Source organism: Sinocyclocheilus anshuiensis, unplaced genomic scaffold, assembly GCF_001515605.1.
Source record: "Sinocyclocheilus anshuiensis isolate Anshui unplaced genomic scaffold, SAMN03320099.WGS_v1.1 scaffold102, whole genome shotgun sequence".
Classification (NCBI taxonomy): Eukaryota; Metazoa; Chordata; class Actinopteri; order Cypriniformes; family Cyprinidae; genus Sinocyclocheilus; species Sinocyclocheilus anshuiensis.
Window position 1 is genome coordinate 137,788 of NW_015542330.1, and position 25,616 is coordinate 163,403.

The following is a 25,616-nucleotide window of genomic DNA, read 5'->3' on the forward strand; positions in this document are numbered from 1 at the left end:
TACTGAGCAATACTTAAGACCATGTGATATTTCAGTTTTTCTTTTTTAATAAATCTGCAAAAATGTCAACAATTCTGTGTTTTTCTGTCAATATGGGGTGCTGTGTGTACATTAATGAGGAAAAAAAATTAACTTAAATGATTTTAGCAAATGGCTGCAATATAACAAAGAGTGAAAAATTTAAGGGGGTCTGAATACTTTCCGTACCCACTGTATACTGTATATATATTACTTATATAATATTATTTTTATTATTATTAAACAAATGTACAGATAATATTTTTGAAGGAATATTGCATAGACATGCAGCTACTCCCTTAATGGAATAACATGAATTGAGCATTTTTTCGATTGCACACTGGGATATTTTTGCTTCATTGCGCTGACGAAATCGTTTGATTTTTAAATTGACTGTGTCTGTACATTTCCATCAGACATCAAAATCAGAAGTTTGCAGAACACTGAAGAGTAGAGCAGTGGTTTGAACTCCACAGATGACATTACCACATTTTGTGCACAGCTAATTTGCATGTATTTGTCACCAACGCGACCCCTGCAAGAGAGAGCCGCCTGTTTGAATTGCGCAAATATCACGACCATTTAAATATCACATATCATTGGTATTCTGCGTCCTGCGTCTTTGAGCTTCCGAGGGGAGGCGGCGGAATGGGAAGCAGCGATACCGCCGGGAATGAACGATGCCTTTTGAGCTAGACGCAAATCGATGAGACAAACATGTGGGTCTGAATGTCACAGTTTCCATTCACAAGAGGACTGTTAAATTACAACAGACGACTTTCCGTTCTAAGCCTGGAGACTAATACTGATATGCCCAGCATCAGTCAAACGCACTGCACGCTTCTCACATACGTACCTTGATTCATAACAGTGCTGCTCAACACAGTACAGCATTATTTGTTATGCAGGAGTAAACGGAATGATCTGAATATATGGCCATGAGCTGCACAGACTGATCTTTTTTTTTTTCTTTTGTCTTGCATAGTTTTGTTTATGCTTTCAGAATGAGTATGTGTGTCTCAACGTGTCCATGTTGGCATCTGCTGCATTTGGCCAGCTTCTGCTAAGTGACAGATGAATTAGCATCAAAATGTCATAACGGGTTTGTCTGCTTTCACAGCTTTTAATGTCAACAACAGAATATATAGGAAGTAGGTTTGTCACAATACCAAAATGTCTTTATCAATTGTAATGAAATTGTACAGCACTAGTTGCAATATGATATTGACCTGCTATAAGCAAGGTTGAGTGTCATGATTTTATTTTTATTTTTTTGTTGTTACATATTACAGACACTTTTATTCATGTAAATAGTAAAAGATAAATACTTAAAACTACAGCTAAATTATTATTATTATTACTACCATATTTTATTATTTTTCCATTAAATCCTTGTTATAATTGTTATAGTTATAATAATAAAATAATTGCAATTTATTATTGATTCAATTAATAAAGCAAGTATAATAATTCTTTTAATATTTGTTATTTGAATTTTATATTTATAGTAAGAATAAGAATATATAAATATATACCTGTTACTTATATATTCATAAAATTAATTTTAATGTATTATTAATAATAAAATTAATAAAAAGTATAATAATTCTTATAATAAAATTATTATAATTTTATATTTATAGCAATAATAATATTGAAATGTACTGTATTAGATAGATACTTAAATTCATTTTAATGTATTAATAATAAAATTAATACTATAACAAAAAGTATAATCATTCTTATAATAAAATTAATGATTTATTGAGATGCACCTGTAATTAGCATTCTGAAACAAAAGAGAGCGAAAACTAGAAAGCAGCCTTGAAAAGCAAAGCCAAAGTGACTCGGTGTGCCAGTGCGGGACTGGATACATATTTACAGAGCTTTTATAAAGTAGCGAAGCAACATGTTGTGATTGGTGTTGAACTGTGGAAATGAATCTGTCAAACGGGTGACATCAGTGCAATGCAGCCCAGCGAGAGCAATGTCTGTTTGACTTGCAGTTCTCGCTTTATTTTGCACATCTTACCGTATCTTCCACAGGCCTTTCCAGACGTCTCTCGTGCTCTTGTTTTTCAGTGTTCCATTTTAATGGAAACATGTATCAGAATGCTCTTGCTGGGAGGATGAGATTGTGTTCGGCGAGCACGCCGTCTCGCGCAGCCCCTCTCATGCACTCGATGACTGAACTTCAAAGCGCTAGTTTGGGCTCTTGGAAAGTGCTGTGAAGAGCCCTCAGAGGTTATGCTGAGTCTTAGAGTTGAATCGGTTCATTTGAGATGAACCGTACAAGTGATGTGAATGACTGTAGACGTATCAGATGCGTCGTGCCCAACATAATGAGGTTTGAATTGATATTGAATAGTTCAACCGCAACTAAAAATCGCCACCATTTACTCACCCTCATGTATTTCAAACCTGTTTGACATTTTGTTTCTTCCTTAGAACACAAAATAGATGTTTTGATGGATGTTTGCACAGCTTTTTCCCATTCAGTGAAAGTAAACCGTGATGATAGCTTTGTGAGTTTTTTTTTTTAGAAATTAATACTTTTATCCAGCAAGAAAGAATTAAATTGATCAAGAGTGTAACTAAAGACACTTGTAATTATTCAAACTATTTTTATTTTAAATGTTGTTCTTTTAAACTTTCTATTCATGAAAGAATCTTGAAATAAATTTATCACGGTTTCCACAAAAATATTAAATACACAACAGTTTTCAGTGATGATAATAAAAAACAATGTTTCTTGAGCAGCAAATCAGCATATTAGGATGATTTCTGAAAGATCATGTGACACTGAAGACTGGAGTAATGATGCTGAAAATTCAGCTTTGCATCACAAGAATAAATTACATTTTAAAATATATTAAATAGAAAACTCTTATTTTAAATTTTACAAATATTTTACAATATTAGTTTTTACTCTGTTTTTGATATGCAGCCTTTTTTCAGAAACATAAAAAAAATGTTTTATAAGGATAAAAGTCTCAGTTAAATACCCCTCCACCCCAGAATCCATCCTCGTTTGTCATTGGTCAACTAACAGAAAACCCCGCCCCCAACTCAGCCCATTGGTTGAGACAGTGTTTCTGTGTTGAGCTGGTCATGTTTTGATAGACAGAACGACTTTCAAGACAATTAGGTAAACTATATTTTTGTTGTCATTTTTTTAGGTTTAATTACTTAATAGGTTTAAAGGGTTGGTAAACCCAAAAATGAAAATTCTGTCATTAATTTCTCACCCTCGTGTTGTTCCAAACCCGTAAGACCTTCATTCATCTTCGGAACACAAATTAAGATATTTTTGATGAAATCTGAGGGCTCTCTGACCCTCCCATAGACAGCAAGGTAACTACCACGTTCAAGGTCCAGAAAAGTACCAAGATGATCGACAAAGTAGTCCGTGTGACATCAGTGGTTCAACTGTAAAGTTACGAAGCTACGAGAATACTTTTTTGCGCCGCCACACGCTCGTGTCATGGTACTGTCGTGAACGCACATCCAGAGTGACGCAGTAGAGATGAAAATGTGAAATAAAGTCGTTATTTTTGTTTTCTTTGCGCAAAAAAGTATTCTCGTAGCTTCGTAACTTTACAGTTGAACCACTGATGTCACACGGACTACTTTGTCGATCATCTTGGTACTTTTCTGGACCTTGAACGTGGTAGTTACCTTGCTGTCTATGGGAGGGTCAGAGAGCCCTCAGATTTCATCAAAGATATCTTAAATTGTGTTCCGAAGATGAACGAAGGTCTTACGGGTTTGGAACAACACGAGGGTGAGAAATTAATGACAGAATTTTCATTTTTGGGTGAACTAACCCTTTAATGATATATTTTAATATTTTAAGTGCTGTTGCTGATGAATTTAGAGATGCAACTCGTTGATTTTAGCATGTTTTTGAACTGATTGATTTGCCTGTTTATTCATTTAAATTGAAATCTTTCTAAATGCTGGTCTGTGCAAACATGCAGACATTTTTTTCTTTAGCATCTTGTACTGCGAGCATTCCATCTGTAAAACAGCATGTTCTGTTAAAAATAGCTTTTAAAAACACATCTTGAATTTGTGTCAGGGCTTCCTTAAGACTAAATAGTCTTACATCTCGCATTTCAAAAATTACACACAGAAATAAAAAAGTGATGCATATTAGTAGTGTAAAGTATAAGCTGGGATTTATGTTCAGTTAATTCAAGAATTGGATTTGCCCTAAGCAGTTCCAGACGAGATCTCAGACATGATATTGGAGCACATGACAGCTGGAGCAGAGATCGATATTTTGAATTGAACGTGTGATTTAAAAACTTTTTTTATTGCAAAAATCTATGCACAGCCTCACCCCTTCCCCATCTCGTTTAATGATCCACTCTTTATTCTTGAAAGCTTCTCTGCGCTGTAGTACGCATTTTTCCATTTCCAGACGTCCTCCCCGTCTGAGGCAATGAGTCACTCTTTCGCAGATCTCCAGCCGTTACCGGTGGCCACCAGAGAGAAACGCAGCATCCACCTTTATTATTGCGGTGCAGACCTGAGCCCTTTGAAATGGCTGTAATTACCTCTGCTCCAGTCACTAACGTTACAGCCAGCTAAAAATAACCACCGACAGCACAGGAAAGCTGGAATTTTAGCACATACGCCCATCAGTTCACATGTGCGCTTCGGCAGCTTTGATCTGCAGAGCTCATTACCTGATGTGTTGGGGAAATATTTCTCAGAGCAGACCGTGGCACTAAATATAATCTCCGTAACCCTGCTGCGGCTAAGGAGGTCTTGATGGATGCCTCTAAACGCTGAAGGACTGATGGCCATTGGTCTATGAAGTCCATTTATCTCTCATGCCAACACTGTGTACAAAGAGCTCAGAATGCAACAATATTTCAATCAGCTCAGCGCCGGTGCTCACTTAACCGTTGCATGTCTCTGAAAGTGAACATCCGATGCTGGCTACGGCTGCCAACTTCAGCAGAGCAAAATAAGGGACACTCCATTTATTTTTTAGGAAAATAAGGTACACTCTATATACACACATGCCATTTTAGATTTAGCTTGGTATTAAATCCTTTACCTCATTTGATGTTCCTGTTCAAAAATGACCAGCCTTCTAACAATTGCTTGCAAATCTCTAGTTATGCTATATTATCACCAAGTCTTGGATTTAATCTGGTTTAGATAGCGTAGGTTTTGTCTTTGTTTTTTGGAGCTGAATGATTGCAGGCATTGATCTGAGCTTATGCACCTCAGTTTTTGAGGGAATACTGCCAAAATTATTCACAAATGATGTTTTTTTTCCACTCAAAACCTTAGATGCATAAGCTCAGAGCAAGTAGGCCTAATCAATTTGAAAGAAAAAAAAAAGATAGAATCCAATATATGGTAATAATACAGCATAACAAGAAATTTATGTAGGTGTTTATTGTAGGTGTAAGTGTAGCAAGGTAGAAAACCCCCACAAAAACACTTTTTTGTGAAGTTGTTATGTACTGTGTGAGTAAAGTCAATAGGGTTTAGTATAATATGACAACATTAACCAGCTTTTTCGGGAAAAATGATCAGAACACTACATGAGGGTTAAGTAGTCTATCAGTGGCAGGTGGCAAATGTGTATAAAAAAGATGATATTCAGTAAAAAGGCTGAATTAAGTGCTAAATGCTTTTTGGCCTGGTTTCACAGACAGGGCTTCGATTAAGCCAGGATTAGGCCTCAGTTTAGGCTTCAGTTTTTTAAATGTGGTTTAGAGAAGAAAAAAACACAAGTCAAAGGCTTTGACATATTTTAAGATATGTCAGTGCATGGTGCTTTCAGTTAAAACAGCTTAAACGTGCATTTTAGTCTGAGACTATAGGCTTAAGAAACCAGGCACTAATGTTTACATTTATTTATATTTTTATATTTATGCATTTGGCATTTATGCAAAAGGACTTGCATTGCATTTAAAGTACATTTTATCAATTCATGCATTCCCTGGCTATCAAACCCGCAATTTTGATGTTGCTAGCATCGTGCTGTACGGTTTGAGCAAGCATTTGTTGTAATATATTTCAAGATGAACAAATCCAACTTTTAAGCACATTTCAGACCTTTTAAAGGGATAGTGCACCCAAAAATTGTCATTCCAAATGTGCATGCATTTTTTCTTTGTTAAAGACAAATGAAATGAAAGCCAAAGCTACAATGAAAGACAGTCTTTTTCAAAACCATTTAACTGTTTGGGGTCGGTAAGACTTTTTTAATGCTTTTGAAAGAAGTCTCCTATGCTCACCAAGGCTGCATTTATTTTATTAAAAATACAGTAAAATGTTAATATTATGACACTTTATTACAATTTTAAACCAAATGTATTCAGATAGCAAACAGTTAATATGTAATTTATTTCTGTGATGCCAAAGCTGAATTTTCAGGATTATTTCTTCAGTCCTCAGTGTCACATGATCCTTCAGAAATCATTCTAATATGCCGATTTGCTGCTCGAGAAACATGTATTATTTTTATCCATGTCGAAAACAGTTGTGCTGCTTCATATTTTTCTGGAAACATTTTTTTCAGGATTATTTGATGAATAGAAATTTAAAATGAAAAGCATTTATTTGAATTTTTCATAACATTATAAATGTTTTTATCATCACTTAAGAACAATTGAATGCATCCTTGCATCTTATTTTGTGTTCAGCAGAAAAAAGGAAGTTATAGAGATTTGAAATGTCATGTTTAAGTACAATTTTCATTTTTGGATGAACTATCCCTTTAATTTCATCTTGGCAGCAAATTCAGGGAAACATGCACTTGTAAAATGCTCTAAAATTGGACTGTCTTTGCTTCCATTTACAGAAAAATATTCTGATGAACAGTACATCCAAAAGTGCAAAAATCCAACAGATAAAAGTTGGCTAGAGCTACTCTTCCTTGATCTTTCTTGATCCTCTTCCCGCTGTCAAGAGTAGTGTCAGCCAGTGTCAGGACTCTCGCTCAACATCCATCTTTCACAAGTCGTTTTCCATTCGAATGTGTAGTTTTAACATTGACACTTGTATTAGAAACTGATTACGATGCAATAAATACTGACATGTCCTCAGCTGTTTGGGTGTAAGATGTTGAAATGCAAACCGTGTTCCATATGGATGTAATTCTGAATGAAATTCGGTCCCCGGCTTAAATACAGAACCATTCTGTCTTATACGGGACGGTTGACATCCTTAATTCAGACTGTCTTGGCTTGTCTTCTAAAATAGCAAAGGAAGGTTTGTTTTGAAATGTTGGCAATTGCTGAATACTGTTCAAACTTGCAAGCTGTTTGGATGGAAATGAGAAATGTCAATATGTTGTGGTGCAGTTTGTGTGAGATATTGTAAAGAAAGTTAAACATATCTGGGGAAGATCATTGGGTTTTCTTCCTTTAAAAAGTCATTCCCAATACTCCCCTCATTAAAACATGGATCACCTACACTGATGTTATATTGATATTTTTTAACCTTTAAATTCATAAAATTACTAAGCACCAAACAAGTAGTTTTTTTCTTTCCAATTGAATTTTCAGTCAGTTTTCCTGTCTGGTCGCGAACCAACAAAATGTGGTGTTTTTCCCCTTTTCACAAACATGTTTTCCTGTTTCACGAGATTTTATTCCAGAATGTTCTTTTGAATCACAGAAAGCTTTTGTCTCAAGCTCAAAGGAGCCGCTTGATTATGTGCCTTCTGAGAGTTGGTGATAAGAAGCAGTTTCATGTGGATGACTCATCACAGCTGAAAAATAAGTTATTTTGCCACATTTGTACCCCCTACAAGTTTAATTTCATCTCTCGGTTTACAGTATATGTAATGCTTACAGTTTCCTCAAAGATTAACAGCAAAAAACAGTGTTGTTCATGATATTATGTTCATGAGAACAAAATGAGTTTGTAAATGAAGCAGAAGTATGCAGAGCAGAATAATGTTTTCAGCTCCCTTGTCTTGTCTTCAGACTTTTATGCATTTATTCAAAGAAAAAACTTCAGAAGTGGTTAAAGGGGTGTTTCAAGGCAATGTACTTTTTAATTTTCACTGTAGTTCAAGCATTTGTGTACCGCCTTTTTTGGTTTGTTTGATATGTTAACTAAGGCCATCAGATCAATAAAAATAAGTTTATTCATTTAACACAGAGCAAATTTATTGGTAGTTCTTCCTTAGAATAAAGAATTGTACAAGTTAAAATCAATATGTAACCAGCAGGAAGTCAAACATTTATTTTATTTTATTACAGTAATATTTATTTTATATTTAATTTAATATTTTAATTTAATGAAATGTAATATTTTATGTACATTTATAAAGGCTGTTGTGTGTGAATTATTTTTTTATTTTCAAAATGTTTTTTTCTTTTTTTTAACAGTGTAGACTAAATTTGCAGACTAAAATTTGTTTCGGTTACATATTCTCCTGATATTATATACAATTAGTTATGTTTATTTGAAGTTTATTATTTGAAAAAAATAACAATTACACACACTACAGGATTTTTTTGTATATTTCATATAATATAATATTTACTACAACTTCCTGCTTGTTACAGCGTACTGATTTTATGCATTGACTGCATTGATTGAACTTACTTCCACTGATCTGATAACCTTTTTGACTTCACCAATATGAATGATGTACTTCCAGTTATTATGTAATTGTATCCTTTTCACTGTGTTCTCCTTGATTCATAAAGTCTGACCCCAGTTCTTGAGTTACATTCCTATCTAGCTACTCAAGCAATTGCCACTTATGAGAGATGTTTCTTTTAAGTTGCTCTGGTATAAAAAATGTCTGCTGAGATCAAATGTAACTGTAAATGTAGGCATGCAATCCTTGATAAATGATTAGTGTAAAAATTGGTGCTCGGTTCATGCAGAGCAGCTATAAATCAGCAACTCTCACACTGAATGTCTCTGTTATTCAACAATAAAACATCGAGGAGTGTGAAAAGAACTGCAGAGGTCATCATTTCATGTTAGGGGGACGGTGAAAGTGATGGTTTAAAGGCATAGTTCACACAAAGTCTTTTTAAAATTTTAATTGAAGCGTAAAATGGGAATGTACGTATTTAATTTATTATAATTGATAATAACCGTTCAACCGTTTTGGGTTGGTAATACTTTGTTTTAAAAGAAATATCTTAATAAAGCTGCATGTTTGATACAAAAATACAATAAAAATAGTAATATTGTGAAATATTATTACAATTTAAAATAACTCTTTTCTATTTTAAAGGGGTCGCGAGTGTTTGCGGTGTTCGGCCAATCAAAATGCACTGGGTCAGCTGGCCAATCAGAGCAGACTGCGCTTGTCGGAAGGAGGGACTTTGTAGAAAACGAAGCGTTTGAGAGAGGCGGGGCATAGAGGACCTACAATAACGTACAGGATTTGAAAAATAATGTGTTTTTTGAACATTAAAGCATGTCAGCATATTCTGTTACACCAAATACACAAAATAATGATCTTTAAAAAAGCATCATATGACCCCTTTAATATATTTTGAAATGTAATTTATTTCTGCGAGTCAAAGTTGCATTTTAAGCATCATCACTCCAGTCTTCAGTGTCACATGATCTTTCAGAAATCATTCTAATATGCTGATTTGCTGCTCAAGAAACTTGTCATTAATGTTGAAAGCAGCTGTGTTGATCTGGCACATTCATGTATGATAAATATGATGTTTTATTATATTATTTAATCATTTTAAATGATAATAGATCTAATGCATTGCTTGTGGTGCTATTTTTGAATCCAAATCTGATGAACTTTTGCGGTAAGAAAGATTATTGGTGAATAACAACTGCAGTTTTCGACTGTTCCTCGCACAAAGCTATTGTGTGGCTTTGGGAGACCTAACGGTAATATAGCACCTGAGTCATATGCACTTTCATAGTTCTTTTACTCTGCAATTTGGTCGTTTTTGTAGCTTGAAAGCATCACTATGAACCGTTTTTGTATGGACAAGAGCAGCGCACACGCCATATCTTTTCAGCTACATGCAACTCATTATGAGTTCTCTCCCCGGACAGACATGCAAATAAAGACTTTTCTCTCTATTTTTAAAGAGTTAAAAGGTCAGAAATTATTCACCACATGACACGATCATCAGTCTAAAACGTCCTTCGGGATCTGTGAGTCAGAACTGAAAAAAGCGAGTTATTTTTTTCAGCTAAGTGGGCTTTAAATGTACATTTGCATATTCAGACGGCCGTTCGTGTTTGAAAGACTGACGTCGGACATCAGAGATTATGGATTTATGAATGTAGATTTATGCTCTTCTATTGAAACCCTGGAATTACTTAAATCTGAAGTTCATAATTACCACCATTTTATGTCAAAGAGACTCTTACTCGCCATGTTGTGTTATTTATGACGCATTATTTGCTTTCGGCCTGAACTTTCCCACCCCGCTCATAATGCTTGAGGGCGTACGGTTATGTTTTGATGGCCCTTGAAACCTTGCTGGTTGTGCTGAATGACTATGTGGGCTGTTTACTCTCCTGTAGACAGTAAGGTACAGTAGAGCGAATACATTAACACCTGCCTCCGTTTCCTTTTAACAAGCTCTCCACATCCAGCCCAAGAGACTCGCTGTCTCAGTTCTGCATCATCATCCCTGTAGCTATCAGCGAAGCCTGTCAAAGAACCACAGAGATTTACCTAGCAAGTTAAAGGTAGAGTTTGGCCAAAAATAAATCCTCTCACTGTTTATTCACCTCCACACTCTAAAAAATAAAGCTCCTTTATTGGCACCTTTGGTTTCAGGAAGAACCTTTTACATCCATGGAATCTTTGTATTCCACAAAAGGTTCTTCATAGTGGAAGAAGATTCTTTAGATTAATAAAAAACATGGTTCACTGAAAGGTTCCTTGAGGAACCAAAAATGGTTCTTCTATGGCATCCCTGCAAAAAACCCTTTTTGAGTCTTTATTTTTAATGCTGTTTATTTCCATACAGTAACCAAAAAAGATGAAAAGTACCATAAAATATAATACAATATGAACACTTTATATGAGCAACAGACTGACATTTTGTTCTTCTGCTGTGCTGGGGGAAAAAAAACATACCTAATTTGGTGTCCTTTTTTGAAAATGACCGGCCTAAAATTGAAAAATTGCTTGTAAATCTCCATTTATGCTATACTATCACCAAACCTTCAATCTTTCTGTCAACTTGTTTTCTTTCAATTAACAGTTTTTTTTTAATTGATTGGGCTTCATTGATCTGAGTTTATGCACCTCTGTTTTTAAGTGAAAAAGCTTTATTTGTGGCTATTTTTGTAAATATTCACTCAAAAACTGAGGTGTATAAGCTCAGAGCAGTGAAAAGAAATCCTGTGCTAATTGAAAAACACAAGTTGACAAAAAAGATTGAATCCAAGATTTGGTGATAATGTAACAATGTTTTTTTGTAGGGTGATCGGGAACAACGCAGGTATAAAATCCCCAAAGTACAAAAATTATCAAATTTTTTGGGTAGTTATACCCTGTGTGAGCAAGGTCAGTAAGTTTTATTCAATGTGACAACATTAACTAGCATTTTTGAGGAAAAAAAACAAAAAACATCTCCAGGTCAAAATGACCAGAACACTACCTGAGGGTTAAGTCATTATTGACTAAAAATCTTCCCTTCACAAATCGCACTTTTCATCAGCATATGGACCTGATGGTGAGTAAACAGTGACAGAATTTTGACTTTTAAGTGCTTAACTTGTGACTGAATTGAGCCAAAACATGTTTGATTTCCATTTAGAATGGCTGTGCTATTCAGTGTCGACATCAAAGCGAGCACGAGTGTCCCAAATCCGGCCCTCTGTTTCTACATTCTCATTAAAGGACAGCAATCTCACTTTCGCCTCAAATGTCTTTGATAAGGCGTATTCTCACTGAAGGCAGATTCATTAGCTCTCGGTTCATTCCCACAGAATGGCTCTTCACATAGTTACCTCAGGGACTGGAAAAGTCACCTTTCCCCTTTCAAATGCTAATTATTTTTTCTGCTTGAAAGGAACGTGCCAGCGCAGGGCCGTTAGAGTGTCCTTTTGTTTCTTAGGAATTACTTGATAGATGGATAACATCATAATAGTTTCATTTTAACAGAATGCAAGTTGTTCAGTTAAATTAAGTGTGGATTATATATGATATAAACTACCATTCAAAAGTTTGGGGTCAGTTTTTTTTTTTTTTTTTAAGAAATCAATCATTTTAAACATTACACTGATGAAAAGTGACAGTAAAGACATTTATAGTGTTACAAAAGATTTTTATTTCAAATGACTGCTGCTCTTTTTGAACTTTCTATTCGTTGAAGAACCCTAAAAAAAACTGTCACCGTTTAAAAAATATTAAGCAGCACAACTGTTTTCAACATTGATATCAAGAAATTCTTGAGCAGCAAATCAGCATAATAGAATGAATTCTGAAGGATCATGTGACACTGAAGAATAAATTACATTCTAAAATGTATTAACAAATAAACCTGTTATTTTAAACCATAATAATATTTCACAATATTCATGTTTTTTTTATTAACTTTAATGTATTTTTGGTTAAAAACTAAAAATCTTAACCAAACCCAAAACTTTTGAACTGGTGTTCAGTGCCTGCAAAAAATGTTGAAACTTAAAATGATGCACTTAAAGTATATTTGTCATTGCATTACATAACAAAATAGAGTTCCCTAAGTCATAAAAACATGGAAAAATTGTGGACAAGTTGTATTTTGTGAATTTTTAAAAACATGGGAAAATTAGTACAATCTTGGAAAGGCATGGAAATCACACACACACATATATTCTGCTTTAGATCTGCTTTACAATTCATTTCATTTCATTTCAACATTTCAAGATTTAATTTCATAGATATTACTTTTGTGTGCAAGTGAAAACCTGATTTGTAAGTGAATCATTCTTTTTCAACTGGTTCATTAATCATTCTGAATGTTTCATTAGTGAATCTGTATGAATAAAAACTATTTTTAAAAACCGTTAGCCAGGCTTTACCATCAACTAGCAATGCCATGAAAATGTATTGGTCAAAAAAGTTTGAGAACATCATAAATAAGCAAAGTGGCAAAAATCTTTTTTTTTTTTTTAAGTTCTAAAAGTATAAAAACAACTGATATTGCATATTTTTAAAGGACATTTTGTTATTATGAAACATTAGTGGAATATGCCCATAAATCCTGTGTTAAATTTTGTTTTGCATAGCGAAAATGTCTTGATGTGAAGTTTTATTTCTTAGAAAAGATCTAATATCACTTGTTGTGCAGATACCACTTTATTATCTAATGCAATGACATTCAAACATTTTGAGTAGCTTATGCAGGTATGACCAAATGCTTTTTTGGGCCTTTTTAATTGTGTGCCACATTATACATTCAGGTCAATTTTCGAAAGGTCTTGTTCATGCTGTTGGAGATAAATGCTTGACTCAGCAGGCAAAATTACCAGCAGGAGGCAGTATTGAACGTCCGTAGCTTATAATGTCAAATGTCACCTTTTAAAGCAGCAAAGCATTAGATTTAATGATAATTAACATCTAGAGTCTTACTGATTCTCAATAAGATGGCGTGTTGTATACAGTGGCAGTCATTTACGTCACATATTACATAATCTAATACTGTAAATTGAAGCCATCCTCATTTTGAGATCCTTGTCTGTCGGGTTCTCCTGCCTGATGGATTTTCTCTCCCGGCTCCTCCGTACTCCGCCAGTTTAAGACTTCCCTTTTATAGGAGCTTAGTGGATTTGGCGCTCTTCATGTACTAACATTGACATTTCCTGCATGTCTGGGAAACGGCGCGGGATATGAAAGCGCGTGCAGGCTGAGATCAGTAATCTGAACACGTGTGAATGCAGCTCTCTGGATGTGGAACGGGGGTGAAGACTCGTTTGGGCCCCTGCACACTGAAATGCTGATGTAAAGGAAGCGGCGTGTTAAGGCTTCAGATTGGAGGCGGCATTATGAGAGTCTGCTGTGCTCCACTGATTTCAGAATTACAGTGACCGAATGCTGCCAGGAGATTAATTGCTAAACGCACGTGGCCGGAGTAACTCGTTTTCCTCCTAGTCCTTTTTTTTTTCTCCCTGTGAAATTATTTGTGTGTGTCTGGCTATTCGGGAAGATCGATTAGATCTGTAATGGACAGAAGACAATAGCTAGATTAGTAAATGGATAGACGCAATTTGGGAACAATAAAAGTAAGGAATCTATCAAGCACTGTTGAGTTTTTGGCTGCACTGGTGTAAATAACTAAAACAATCAATTTTGTCTTTAAGTGAGTAAACATTCTATCTTCTGCTTTATTTTTGGGGGAGTATTTAAAGGGATAGTTCACCCAAAAATTACAATTCTATTATAATTTATTCACCCTCATGTCGTTCCAAACCTGTATGATTGACAGGTTTGGAACACAAAAGATTATTCATTAAAACAATAATTGCAGTTGATTTGATTGTAATTGTTCCACATCTGTTCATTTTGTTTTGTTTTTTCTCTGTTACTCAATGCCAGTTTTTTCCCTCTTAAGCTGATGGTTGATGCTTTGCAATATTATCAGTCATTTGCATAGTATTTTTATTGTTTATCAGCATTTAAGAATGCATTAAATTGGTCAAAAGTGACAGTAGATATTTATAATGTTACAAAAGATATCTATTTCAGATGAATGCTGTTCTGTTGAACTTTCTGTTCATCAAAGAAAGGGGGGGGGGGAATCAGGATTTCCAGAACAATTGTTTTCAACAATGGATATGTTAGAATTAATTAGAATGATTTCTGAAGGATCATGTGACACTGAAGACTGGAGTAATGATGCTGAAAATTCAGCTTTGCATAACAGGAATAAATGACATTTTAAAATATATTTAAATAGAAAACTGTGATTTTTAAGGTGTAATAATATTCCAAAATATTACTTTTTTTTATTTATTTGTTTTTTTTAGCAAATAAATGCAGCCTTATTGCATTTAATAAAACATTTAAAAAATTTAAAAAAATAAATATTTAAAAAATATTTTTTTTAATGAAAGTAATACATTTTCAGACTGTTATCTCAGATTATAATTGTTTGTGTTTGTGTGTGTGTCAGTAGTGCCATCTCACCATCGCTATTTTAGGGTATTTTTATTATTATTTTAGGCCATTGTCATGCGATTTTCAGCACATTGCTGTGGTTGCCAGGGTGTTTTTGGTGGTTGCTAGGTGGTTACTTACTGTCTCAAATCAAAGGATCCCACCCTGAAGTTTCTACGATATCCTGGTCTCGGTCCTTGCTTCGGTGGGAATGTTTTCCCATCCACCAGGTAAAAAAAAAGTCCAATCACTTCTGAGAAGTAATAGCACACGAGCTGCTCGATTTGAAGTATCGTGCACGTCTGTAGCACAAATGGTGCGAGACGAAGTTTAATACTCTAGGTAATTACCTATAGACCAATTGCCTGACATTCCTCTCTGCTTGCTATTGGATTTTTTGACTACTTCATTATTGATTAATTTCTATGGTTTCTCATGGGCATCTCCTCATCCTTTATCTATTAAGAGACTAAGTTTCATCCCTACGAAACTCAATCTTTGGCCCTCTTTGCCCTCCAAGAATGCACAAAACGAAAACCGCTGTCAGCATCAAAATGGTCAGCTCATGTTTCCGAACCTCCCCGCATGGACGGGGGTGTTACAACCCGGTTTAGACCGCACCACCCTCACTTCCGAACAATCCAGACTTCGTAGAGGTTAGATTTAGATCTCTAGCTCACCGCTCAGTCCATCGCGATGGGTTCCGCCGAAGACGAAGAGCAGCCCCGGCCGTCAGACATCACTGTTTTCGGAGCCAACTGCACCCTTCATGGCCTGAGCCACATCTTCCTGCCCGGAGGAGTGACCATCAGACGTCTGCTCTGGGCAGCAGCGTTCCTCTCCTCGCTGTCCATCTTCCTCTACCAGGTGGCCGGAGCCGTGATGGACTTCCTCAGCTATCCTCACGTCACCATCCTGGACGAAATGGACAGTCCCGTCATGTACTTTCCGGCCATCACCCTCTGCAACTACAACAGCTTCAGACGCTCCAAAATGATCCGCAACGATCTCTTCTGGATGGCGGGGTTGCTCGGTGTGGAGCAAAGTGACTTCGATGACTTCATGGCCGCCCTGGGACAGCCGCCGGACAACAGCAAGTTCTTCCCCAGCAAGACCTTCAACATGCTGGAGTTTGTACAGAGGACCAGCCACAGCATTGAAGAAATGTTGCTGGACTGCAAGTATCGTGGAAAAGAGTGCGGGCCGGAGAACTTCACAACTGTGAGTAAAGGTGGAGAGATGTCCACTGAATGGACAGGGTTTAGACATTTTAACCGCTTTTGACTGGGGTGATCGCTTTTTAAAGCTGTTTGATTGTCCCGTTGGTCATTTATAGTGATGCACGATATGTCAGGATCAAATCATTTTTAGCCTTTTTTCCCCAATTAATCAGTATAATGATACTGGATGTCTTATTGTGTAATTTTGTTTTTAAGTTTTTATTTTGAGTTTAAACATTTTTAGTGTTTAAGTAATCTCAAAATTAATATACAGTTTTCATAAATATACATTCTAATGTTGTGATGTCTAAATTTATTTTATTGACTTTATTTTTAATACATTTAGACAAAATAGATTTGCTGTAGAGAATTGGCCATAGCAATAATTTCTTTAAAAATGTATAGTTGTTTTTAAATATTTTATGGTCTGGCTGTAGATAATTGGCCATAGCAATAATTAAAATAAATAAATAATTAATTAAATAAAATATTTTATATATATAAATATATATACATGCATGCATACATACATTATATATATATATATATATATAGCCTATATATAGTTTTTAAAATATTGTTTTAAATATTTTATGGCTGTAGGTAATTGGCCATAGCAGTATATCAGTATATATTTTTATATTCTATAATCTATAACATTATATAATAATATATAATAAATATTATGGCCAAGTATATTATTATATAACACTAACATATTTGGCCATATTATGAACAGCCCAATCTATTTTGTGTGTGTGTGTGTGTGTGTGTGTGTGTGTGTGTGTGTGAAATACAATATTATATATAAATCAAATTTATATATTGAATATTTATAACGATCTAATTTTGGACACTGATACCATATATAACAAAAATTATGATAATGAATAAAAAATAATGTCAGTGCATCCCTAGTCATGTCCAGTCATCAAATAAAGAAAACAAAACAATAAAAGCCCTATAGTGTAAGTATTCTATTCTAGTGGATATTCTAAGTTTTGAGGTTAATCCTGATTGTTGTTTAATTGAAACGACAGACAAACTCAATTTCGATCAATTTTAACGCTACTTCTGAAAATACCACTTTCCACTTTCTTTAAATATCACCAAAAATGTGAACCTTCTAGGCAATTAGAAAGTATGTGCACGTGACCTTTACGTTTCTTCTCTGTTGAAGGAACTTGTGCTAGAAAACGTCTTAGTCCGCCAGCAAATGGCTGTCAAAGCCTGGAGAAAAAGGATTGCATTTCAATGATATGGCCCATTGATTTGAGTAATGAAAGTGGAGGGTCTGTTGCTCTAAAAAGAATCTGTCCTTTTGCACTGATCAAGTGTCTGTGCAACATATCTAAAACTTCATCTTATCCGTCATAGCAGAAGCCGCTGAGCTGAAGAAGGTCTGCTTTTATAAACACCAGGGTTCAGGACGACACGGTCGTCGAGATCCAAAGCATCTGCTTTTGGGTCTGTAGATATGATGGATTTGTCATGTCCTTGCTTGTGCTAGACTTTCGATTTCAGCTGAATATCGGTAATTCAAGCTGTGCAGTCAGCTCTAAGTTTAGAGGGATTTGATTAAATATGTATGAATGCCTTCATCGAGTGCATATGTTTCCCAAGCCTTGGGCACGGTGGTCTGATAGTCTGGCAGAGATCATTAGCAAGAAATATATCCATCAGTTAGCCACTAATGCTGTTGAGTTGTTCCAGCTCATGATGTGATTTTTAACTGCTGCATTAATACAGCCAAGCCCACCAAAACAAGCAGAGAAACGTGCAACTTTTCATCACGCAAACAATGCATGTTCTAACATTTCATTACCTCAAAAAATAAAATGAAATGCAACAAAAGCAATCGATAAAGCAGTCGATGAGCTGATAAGGTTTGTGTAAAACAATCCTAAAAGTCAGTTTCTGCACCAGATCATTTTAGAAGTGTTTGTATTTGATGCCTTGTGTAAAGTGGCTGCTGTCGGAGACACAAGCACAACCATTGATCGTCTAAGTCAGCCGTGTATCATGATGAAATTGTCTCTCAAGCTGCTGTCCAGACTCGAGACTAATTGTTTTGTTGGCAGTGGACGTGTCTACATAATATCTTTCATCTAGTGGTGAAGTGTGCAGTTTCCCACCACAGGATTGTCTTTCAGTAATCGGTTTATGGTGCGGCCTAATCAATGTTGTGTTACGGGAATGTTGTCTCAATGTTTTAATGACAGCGCTCACATAATTAATGATACTGGAACCAGGAAAATTGATTTGTTGTATAAGCTACTTAAACGTCATTGTTGTTGTATTAACATGATCACATTTACGTTGCAACCTTTACTAAAGTAATGCAACAGCACTGTACAGAAATGGTAACGCTATGGTACTTTGAAAAAAAAAAAAATAGTTTAAAACAATTTTAACTCAGAAATTGCTAGTGAATTTGTCATAAAAATGGAATTTACAACACGGAATGTCATGGAATTTGCCAAATTCTGGATGGATAAATCAAACGTAGGTCAGTACACTTAAATCAAAACGTGATGTGGACTAGTGTCTGTGAATATTAAGCTGCAAAAATACTATTTAAATATGAAATCGTATAATAGTGTCTCAGTGTGAATGAATGGCGCAGATGCGCGGTTTCGTTTACTGCACACATACTGAAGCGCACGTGACGTTCATGGTATTTTCAGCCTCTGCCGCCTCAAAGTATGATTACATAAACACATGAACATAATCTGTATAGAACTGCTCTGAGAGGCACTTCATGAGCATTTTAGCGTTTCTTTTGAGAAAAACTATCTTCATAACAAACAGAGAAAAACCCCATCAAAATAAAAGTTCGCTTTATCTTGCCGAAACTGTGACAGAAATATTAAAACATTATTTTTAAGGAATATGTAGCAGAAAAAAATATTTACCAGAATTTATTTAGTAGAAAAATGTAAATACATAACACAGTTTTTCAGAAAAAAAGAAATAAAATAATAGTAACATTATTTTTTATAAAATCAATTAATTGGACATGCTTTTGATTATTAGAATTTAATGAAACCAATAAAATTAAATCCAGAAAATGGTAAAAATGAATTTGAGAAAAATAAAACATTTCATAGGGCCTTAAAAATTACATTTTTAATAAATTGCTGTTAAATTGTTTAAGTTTCATTATTTAAATTAATTAGTCATGCTTTTTGATTAATACCATTTAATTGAACCATTAAAAGTCTAGAAAAATGTAAATGGGGGGGGGGGGGACAAAATCCAGAAAAATTAAAACTGAAAAAAAAAAACGGAATTTGGGGGAAAATAAAGCGGATTTCATAGGGCCCATGAATTTCTCAAATATTCATAAAGAAATGGCGAATGACATTGAATTTGAATTTGATATTGAACATTTGAAGTAGAAAGACCAAAATAGAGTTATTACTCCAATACTCCAAAATTTTAAAAAAAATCATTTTTTAATAAGTGTTCTCAATTTCTAAGCATATTCTTATCACACTTGCACAACTACAGTGACTATATGAATACCATGGTTTTTTAAATAGCATAAGGAGGTCAGTACTAGACTATGAAGGCCATGCTAACATAAAAATAAGATCATTTTCTTGTTCCCTAAAATAGTATTTTCTTATAAATCATGCACTTTATTCTCAACTTAAAATGACATTGTACTGATTTTCTAAGCATATTCTTATACTATCATATTTACAAATCTAAAGTGACTATGAATATAGTCTTACCATGGTACTTTGAATAAAAACTCTCTAAAAATTAGATTGTCTTGGTATAATGTCACTTTAGAAGAGTGTGTTAGAAATAATTGCTATTTAGGCAAAAAAAAAAACGCAATTTAAACAAGTGATGTAGCCTACTGTAGTTTGGTAAACTGAAATAATACTTTCTTTAATATGTACTCTTGTAATCTTCGTTTACAACTTTGAAAAATCATTTTTACATTGTATTCAATTTCAAAGCATATTATACAATTATATTTACAAATTATAGTGACTATATATGAATACAGTACTTCCAAGAATACCATGGTTTTACCATGGTACTTGTCAAAAACTTGGCATAAGGAAGTCCATGCTAGGATTTGAAGGCCTTGCTAACAAAAATATTAGATAATTGTCTTGGTGTGTGTTATTTACGCTAAAAACATCAACAAAAACACATAAGCACTATGGTTAGCTAAACGACTTGGCATTCCTGCATTAGCTCGCCCAACAGTAGTAGGTTCAAATAAGATTGGACACTGCAGTACTTGTTGGTGGGAATGCCTCTGTTTGTGCCTTTTACTTCAGCTGGAACTTTCATGCCCAGCAGGACTCTTTAGTTTGTATAATGCGTAAATGAGCTAGTCAGTTAAGAGCAGCTCAAAATATTAGCTCCCTGCCAACTTAGCGTACCCAAGGCAACAGCGGAAAGCGTATTATGGCTTATGTTCTGGTCACTCCAGGGTAATTTTGCAAGGAAAACAGTATGACTGTGCAGTGCATCTGATACATAAGCTGTTTTACAGCCACATCACACTAGCTGCCTAATAATGGGATAGCATGCTTTGCTTCATAATAGCATTAGATGCTCTGGTCTCTTCAGGCGCTAGACTCATTTCACAGCACAAACAAAAAGTTCTGTTATTAAAGTGTTTTTGGACATGCTACCATGGTGATGTGAACATTATTTTATTTATTTATTTATTTGCTCATGTATAGGAAATCCATAGTATTATTTGAAGTACCATCTAAAAATGATTGTTTATCAAAATGGTAATTATTCAGCACCATGGTGTTCTGGCCTGAGTCCTTACTGTACCAGAGCCATTATGTTATATTAATTAATGTTAAATAGAAAATAAATTTAGAATGTTAAGTAAGCCAAGTACAATCCCTGTATGTATGTATGTATGTCTGATTATTGTTATACTATACACATTACACACACACACACACACACACAAATATAATCAAACTAAATGAACAAATCGATTAAATATATGTTGTTCATTAATTTATATAATTTAGATTGATAAATTATATTATTTAAACTAAATAAAAAAGTCTTTCACATTTACATAATTTATATTTTATTTAGTTTTGTTAATTTACACACACACACACAAATATAATCAAACTAAATGAACAAATCGATTAAATATATGTTGTTCATTAATTTATATAATTTAGATTGATAAATTATATTATTTAAACTAAATAAAAAAGTCTTTCACATTTACATAATTTATATTTTATTTAGTTTTGTTAATTTACACACACACACACACATATATAATCAAACTAAATTAACAAAACAATTAAATGTATTGTTCATTAATTTATATAATTCAGATTTTTAAATTAGATTATTTAAATTCAGTTGTGATTAATCACGAGTTAACTCATGACAATCATGCGATTAATTGCGATTAAATATATTAATCGATTGGCACCCCTAATAATAACTAAATTAAATTAAATTTTTTCAATATAAATAAAAATACACATGAATGTATAACAGCAAACAGCAATTGCAGGGCCAAGCACAACATACCTAGAGCTTAGACATGATGTTGTTTCTGTTTTGGAATGAAAGAAAAATTGCGATATTCTCTTTCAAAAGCAGATGGAAATGGTGTAGCATTTGGTCCAGCATGAGCTTGTTTTGAAATGAAGGCATGTCTGAACAGATCTCATGATGATAGGTTGTTGCAGTGGCTCTGAAAATGAAAGGAGGATGATGGGTACTAGATGGAGTATTATGGCATGAGATGGGTGTAAAGATGCCTTTGCGGTTCTGCTTGAGTAGCATAAGGGTGAGCCGGAATGAGATGGGGCTGAGATGGAGTGATTTGGGGATGAAATGTATGGATGTGGCATTGATTTAGTGCTGTAGGGAGAGATGGAGCGAACAGAAGCAGAATGTACTGAGCCCCTTTCCTTTCCATCTTAGTCACACAGCCAACAGCTGCCCACACTAATGAGCTTGTTTCTGCCAGCCGGGAGTCTGAATCGCTCTAAACAGAAACAGCAAACCAAAAGCATCTGATTTCCCAGGCTAAGGTCTTTTGCTGGACCGAATTATACTTTTAAATGGATTTAAGTTGACAGATTATTTCAAATAATTTTTCAAACCCACAATGCACCAGGGAAGCAACATTTATTAGACCCACAATGTGTTTCTTCTGAACTGAAATAATGTACCTGTACTTGAAGTTTATTATTTCCAGTGTTAGATTCCATCTTTGAGAAATGACCCCTAAGGTGGCCTTAAACGCAATATTGGCAACGTAATAATAAGATATCGAGGTGAAGGTAGTGTCAGGTTAGCCAGGGTTCATATTACTGAGGGGTTTGGGTTTTGGGGGGGGGGGTGAGAATTGTATACAATGCGTTTTGTTTTGTTTTGTTTTGTTTTGTTCTATTCTATTCTATTCTGAATAAACACATTAAATAAATAAAATAAAAATGTGTTATCCAAAATATATAAATGCATAAAAAATAAACGCACGTTCATTAAATAAAGCAAAACGTTTTATATATGTTGGATAATATATGTTTTGTTTTGTTTACCTTTTTGTTTTTTATTTATTTATTAATTCATTCATTCATTTAATGTACATATGTTTATTTATATTTATGTACGTATGTATGTATGTATGTATTATTGGATAATGCCTATTAATTATTTCTATATTTCTATAAATATAATATTTTATAATTGATCATTTATTCATTCATTTATTTATATAATATACATTTATGTTATTTTATTTTTTATTTTATTTATTTTTTGCTTTGCTTTGCTTTGATTCATAAAATGTGCCAATATTGCAAATTCCATAATTTACTAAATCACTTCATCTGATCCAGTTAAATGCTGCCTAAATCATGAATAAAAAATAAAAGGTAAAATGCAGTTGCGGATCATTGTCAAACACTTCTCCTAGACTTCTTGATTGATCACCCTCATTTAAAACTGAACACTGACAGTTTATTACCCATATGTTAAATTGTCAGATAGTGTTTATTTTATTAATGCCATATTCCAGAAGTTGTGTTATACATCACAGGATCATTATGATGGATTCCTTTCATTGTGAACCTAAGATAGCATCAAATTGTTATGCGGTAGTGAAAAACACACAGGAAATGCCTCGGCGGCATCAGGAAATAAATCCATCGATCAGACGGCTGGTGTCACGAACCCGGTGAAAAAATCCCAGAACATTTGAGAAGATCTTTCTGAAGGTTTGCATCACATTAGAGAGCACAGACAGACTGGCCTTTTTCTCTTTTGTTTTGTTTTGTTTCTGAATAACAAATGAGGCTCACAGCCTTTCTCCATCCGTTTCCAGCAGTGTGACCTTGTGTCTCGTATTTCTTTCCCATGTGCGGAGCTTTTGTTTCCCATAATGCTGTAACAGATCTATAGCACACATAGCACTCCATCATCACTCCAGGATTTCATTACCACTTCAGTGTAAACTGAGATTTCCCCAAATAATACATGCCCTTTTGTACAGCTGATTAAAATCTTCGCTTCCTGGACTTTCAATATACTGTAATACTGTTTGTGGTATGGAAATCTAATGAGTAATTGCTCAAATGCACGAGCAAACATTTCAGATCTCTTTTAAAGCATCTATAATTAATTTAGATTGTGATTAATACTCCTGGGTCGAACATTTGGTTCTCATTTATGTTCTCGAATACATTTTAAGCTGAAAAATCAAATCTGAACAACATAAAAGCGTCTTCCTATATGTTTAAAGTTGCAGAATTATGTTCTCACCTAATGATGTTTAATTTGCGTCTGATGCAGCCTGGGATGGTAACGCTAGCCGGCTGTGGATGTGATGGTCTGCTGATGGTCATCTCAGATGAGATCGGATCAGCATCTGTGTCGCTATGTCAAATGAATACGGCGAGGCTCAGCTGTGGTCTGCCTGATTCAATGGACACGTGCATAATTTGATCAATAGCTCTTTCTCCAGCAATCTTGTTGTATTGGCTTGTGAATATTTGTCATGATGCTGTGTTTTGTTCTGGCACAGACAGTTATGTAATGATATGCTGAACTCGCTGCTTGCCAACACAAACATGAACGCGGCACATTAAAGGAAGCGGGAGGATTCAGTACAAGCTTTATTGATCACATCACACTGTATGTGCACCACAGAAAATCATTTTGATTCAAATCATAATCATATTTACAGTGATGCACTTACAGTCAAAGTCAATAGGGGTTAAAAGTTATTGTTAAAAGTGTACACTATTGAAAATATAGTCATGAAACTGAAACATTGTTTTAACAAGGCTAATGAGAGTACTTAGTAATTTGGTGCAAAGTGCATTTGCTGTGAATGTGATTTTTGCTTTTGTACACAGTATATACCTGAAATATGCCTTTAATATTATAAATGTTTACTTCTTTAATGCATGTTCCTAGTTATGCTTGTTTTATCTCTCTTTTTTGTATATTTTTATGCCTCATAAAATATGCCAGTATTGCAACTTTAAATAATTCAAGAATTAATAATAATTCCAGAATTAAGTATTATTATTATTATTATTATTATTATTAATAATAAGAATAAGAATAATATAATTCCAGAATTAAGTTTTAATAATAATAATAATAATAATAATAATAATAATGATAATAAATGTTTGTTTGTGATGTCACACATCTTTCTTTCATTCATTTTCTTTCTTTCTTTTCCTTTATTACAAATAAAATATACAGGCTTATTTTATTTATTATGTAAATATAATACACTTATTTTTATGCCTCATAAAATATGCCAATATTGCAACTTTAAGTAATTCCATTCACATTTTTTGTGACATCACAAATCTTCTTTATCTTTTTATTGATTGATTTATAATTGTATTATTTATATTACATGTTATATTTTTTAAATGCACGTTTATTGTATTTATTATATAAATATAATACATTTTTTTAATGTTTATATATTTTATTAAATGTTTGTTTTTGTGTGACATCACAAATCTCTTTATTTATTTACAGTATTTTTTTTATATTAATATTACATTATTTATAAAATGTGAATGTGTTTATTTATACATTTTGGATAATGCACATCTTATTTTAATGTACAATTTATTCTGCTTAAATAAATAAACTACTTATTAGTAATTATTGTTTTGCCTCATAAAATAAGCCAGTATTGAAACTTTAAATAATTCTAGAACTTTGTTGAAAATAAATTAATTAATAAATGTTTGACATCACAGATCCCTCCTACTTTTTAGACCCCCCCCCACCCCCCCCCCCCG

At 34.0% G+C, this 25,616-nt stretch overlaps 1 protein-coding gene and 1 long non-coding RNA gene across 3 annotated transcripts in view; both read left to right on the top strand.

The window, feature by feature from the left end:
• The window catches only part of LOC107690973 (acid-sensing ion channel 1-like), an 86,095-nt gene that overhangs the window by 31,798 nt on the left and 28,681 nt on the right, over positions 1-25,616 (top strand). The gene's annotated exons all lie outside the window — the stretch shown is intronic.
• The window catches only part of LOC107690975 (uncharacterized), a 19,971-nt gene continuing 3,929 nt past the window's right edge, over positions 9,575-25,616 (top strand). The window contains exons 1-2 of the long non-coding RNA XR_001634502.1: positions 9,575-9,662; positions 13,991-13,996. This is a non-coding gene — a long non-coding RNA (uncharacterized LOC107690975). The remainder of the gene's footprint in view (positions 9,663-13,990; positions 13,997-25,616) is intronic.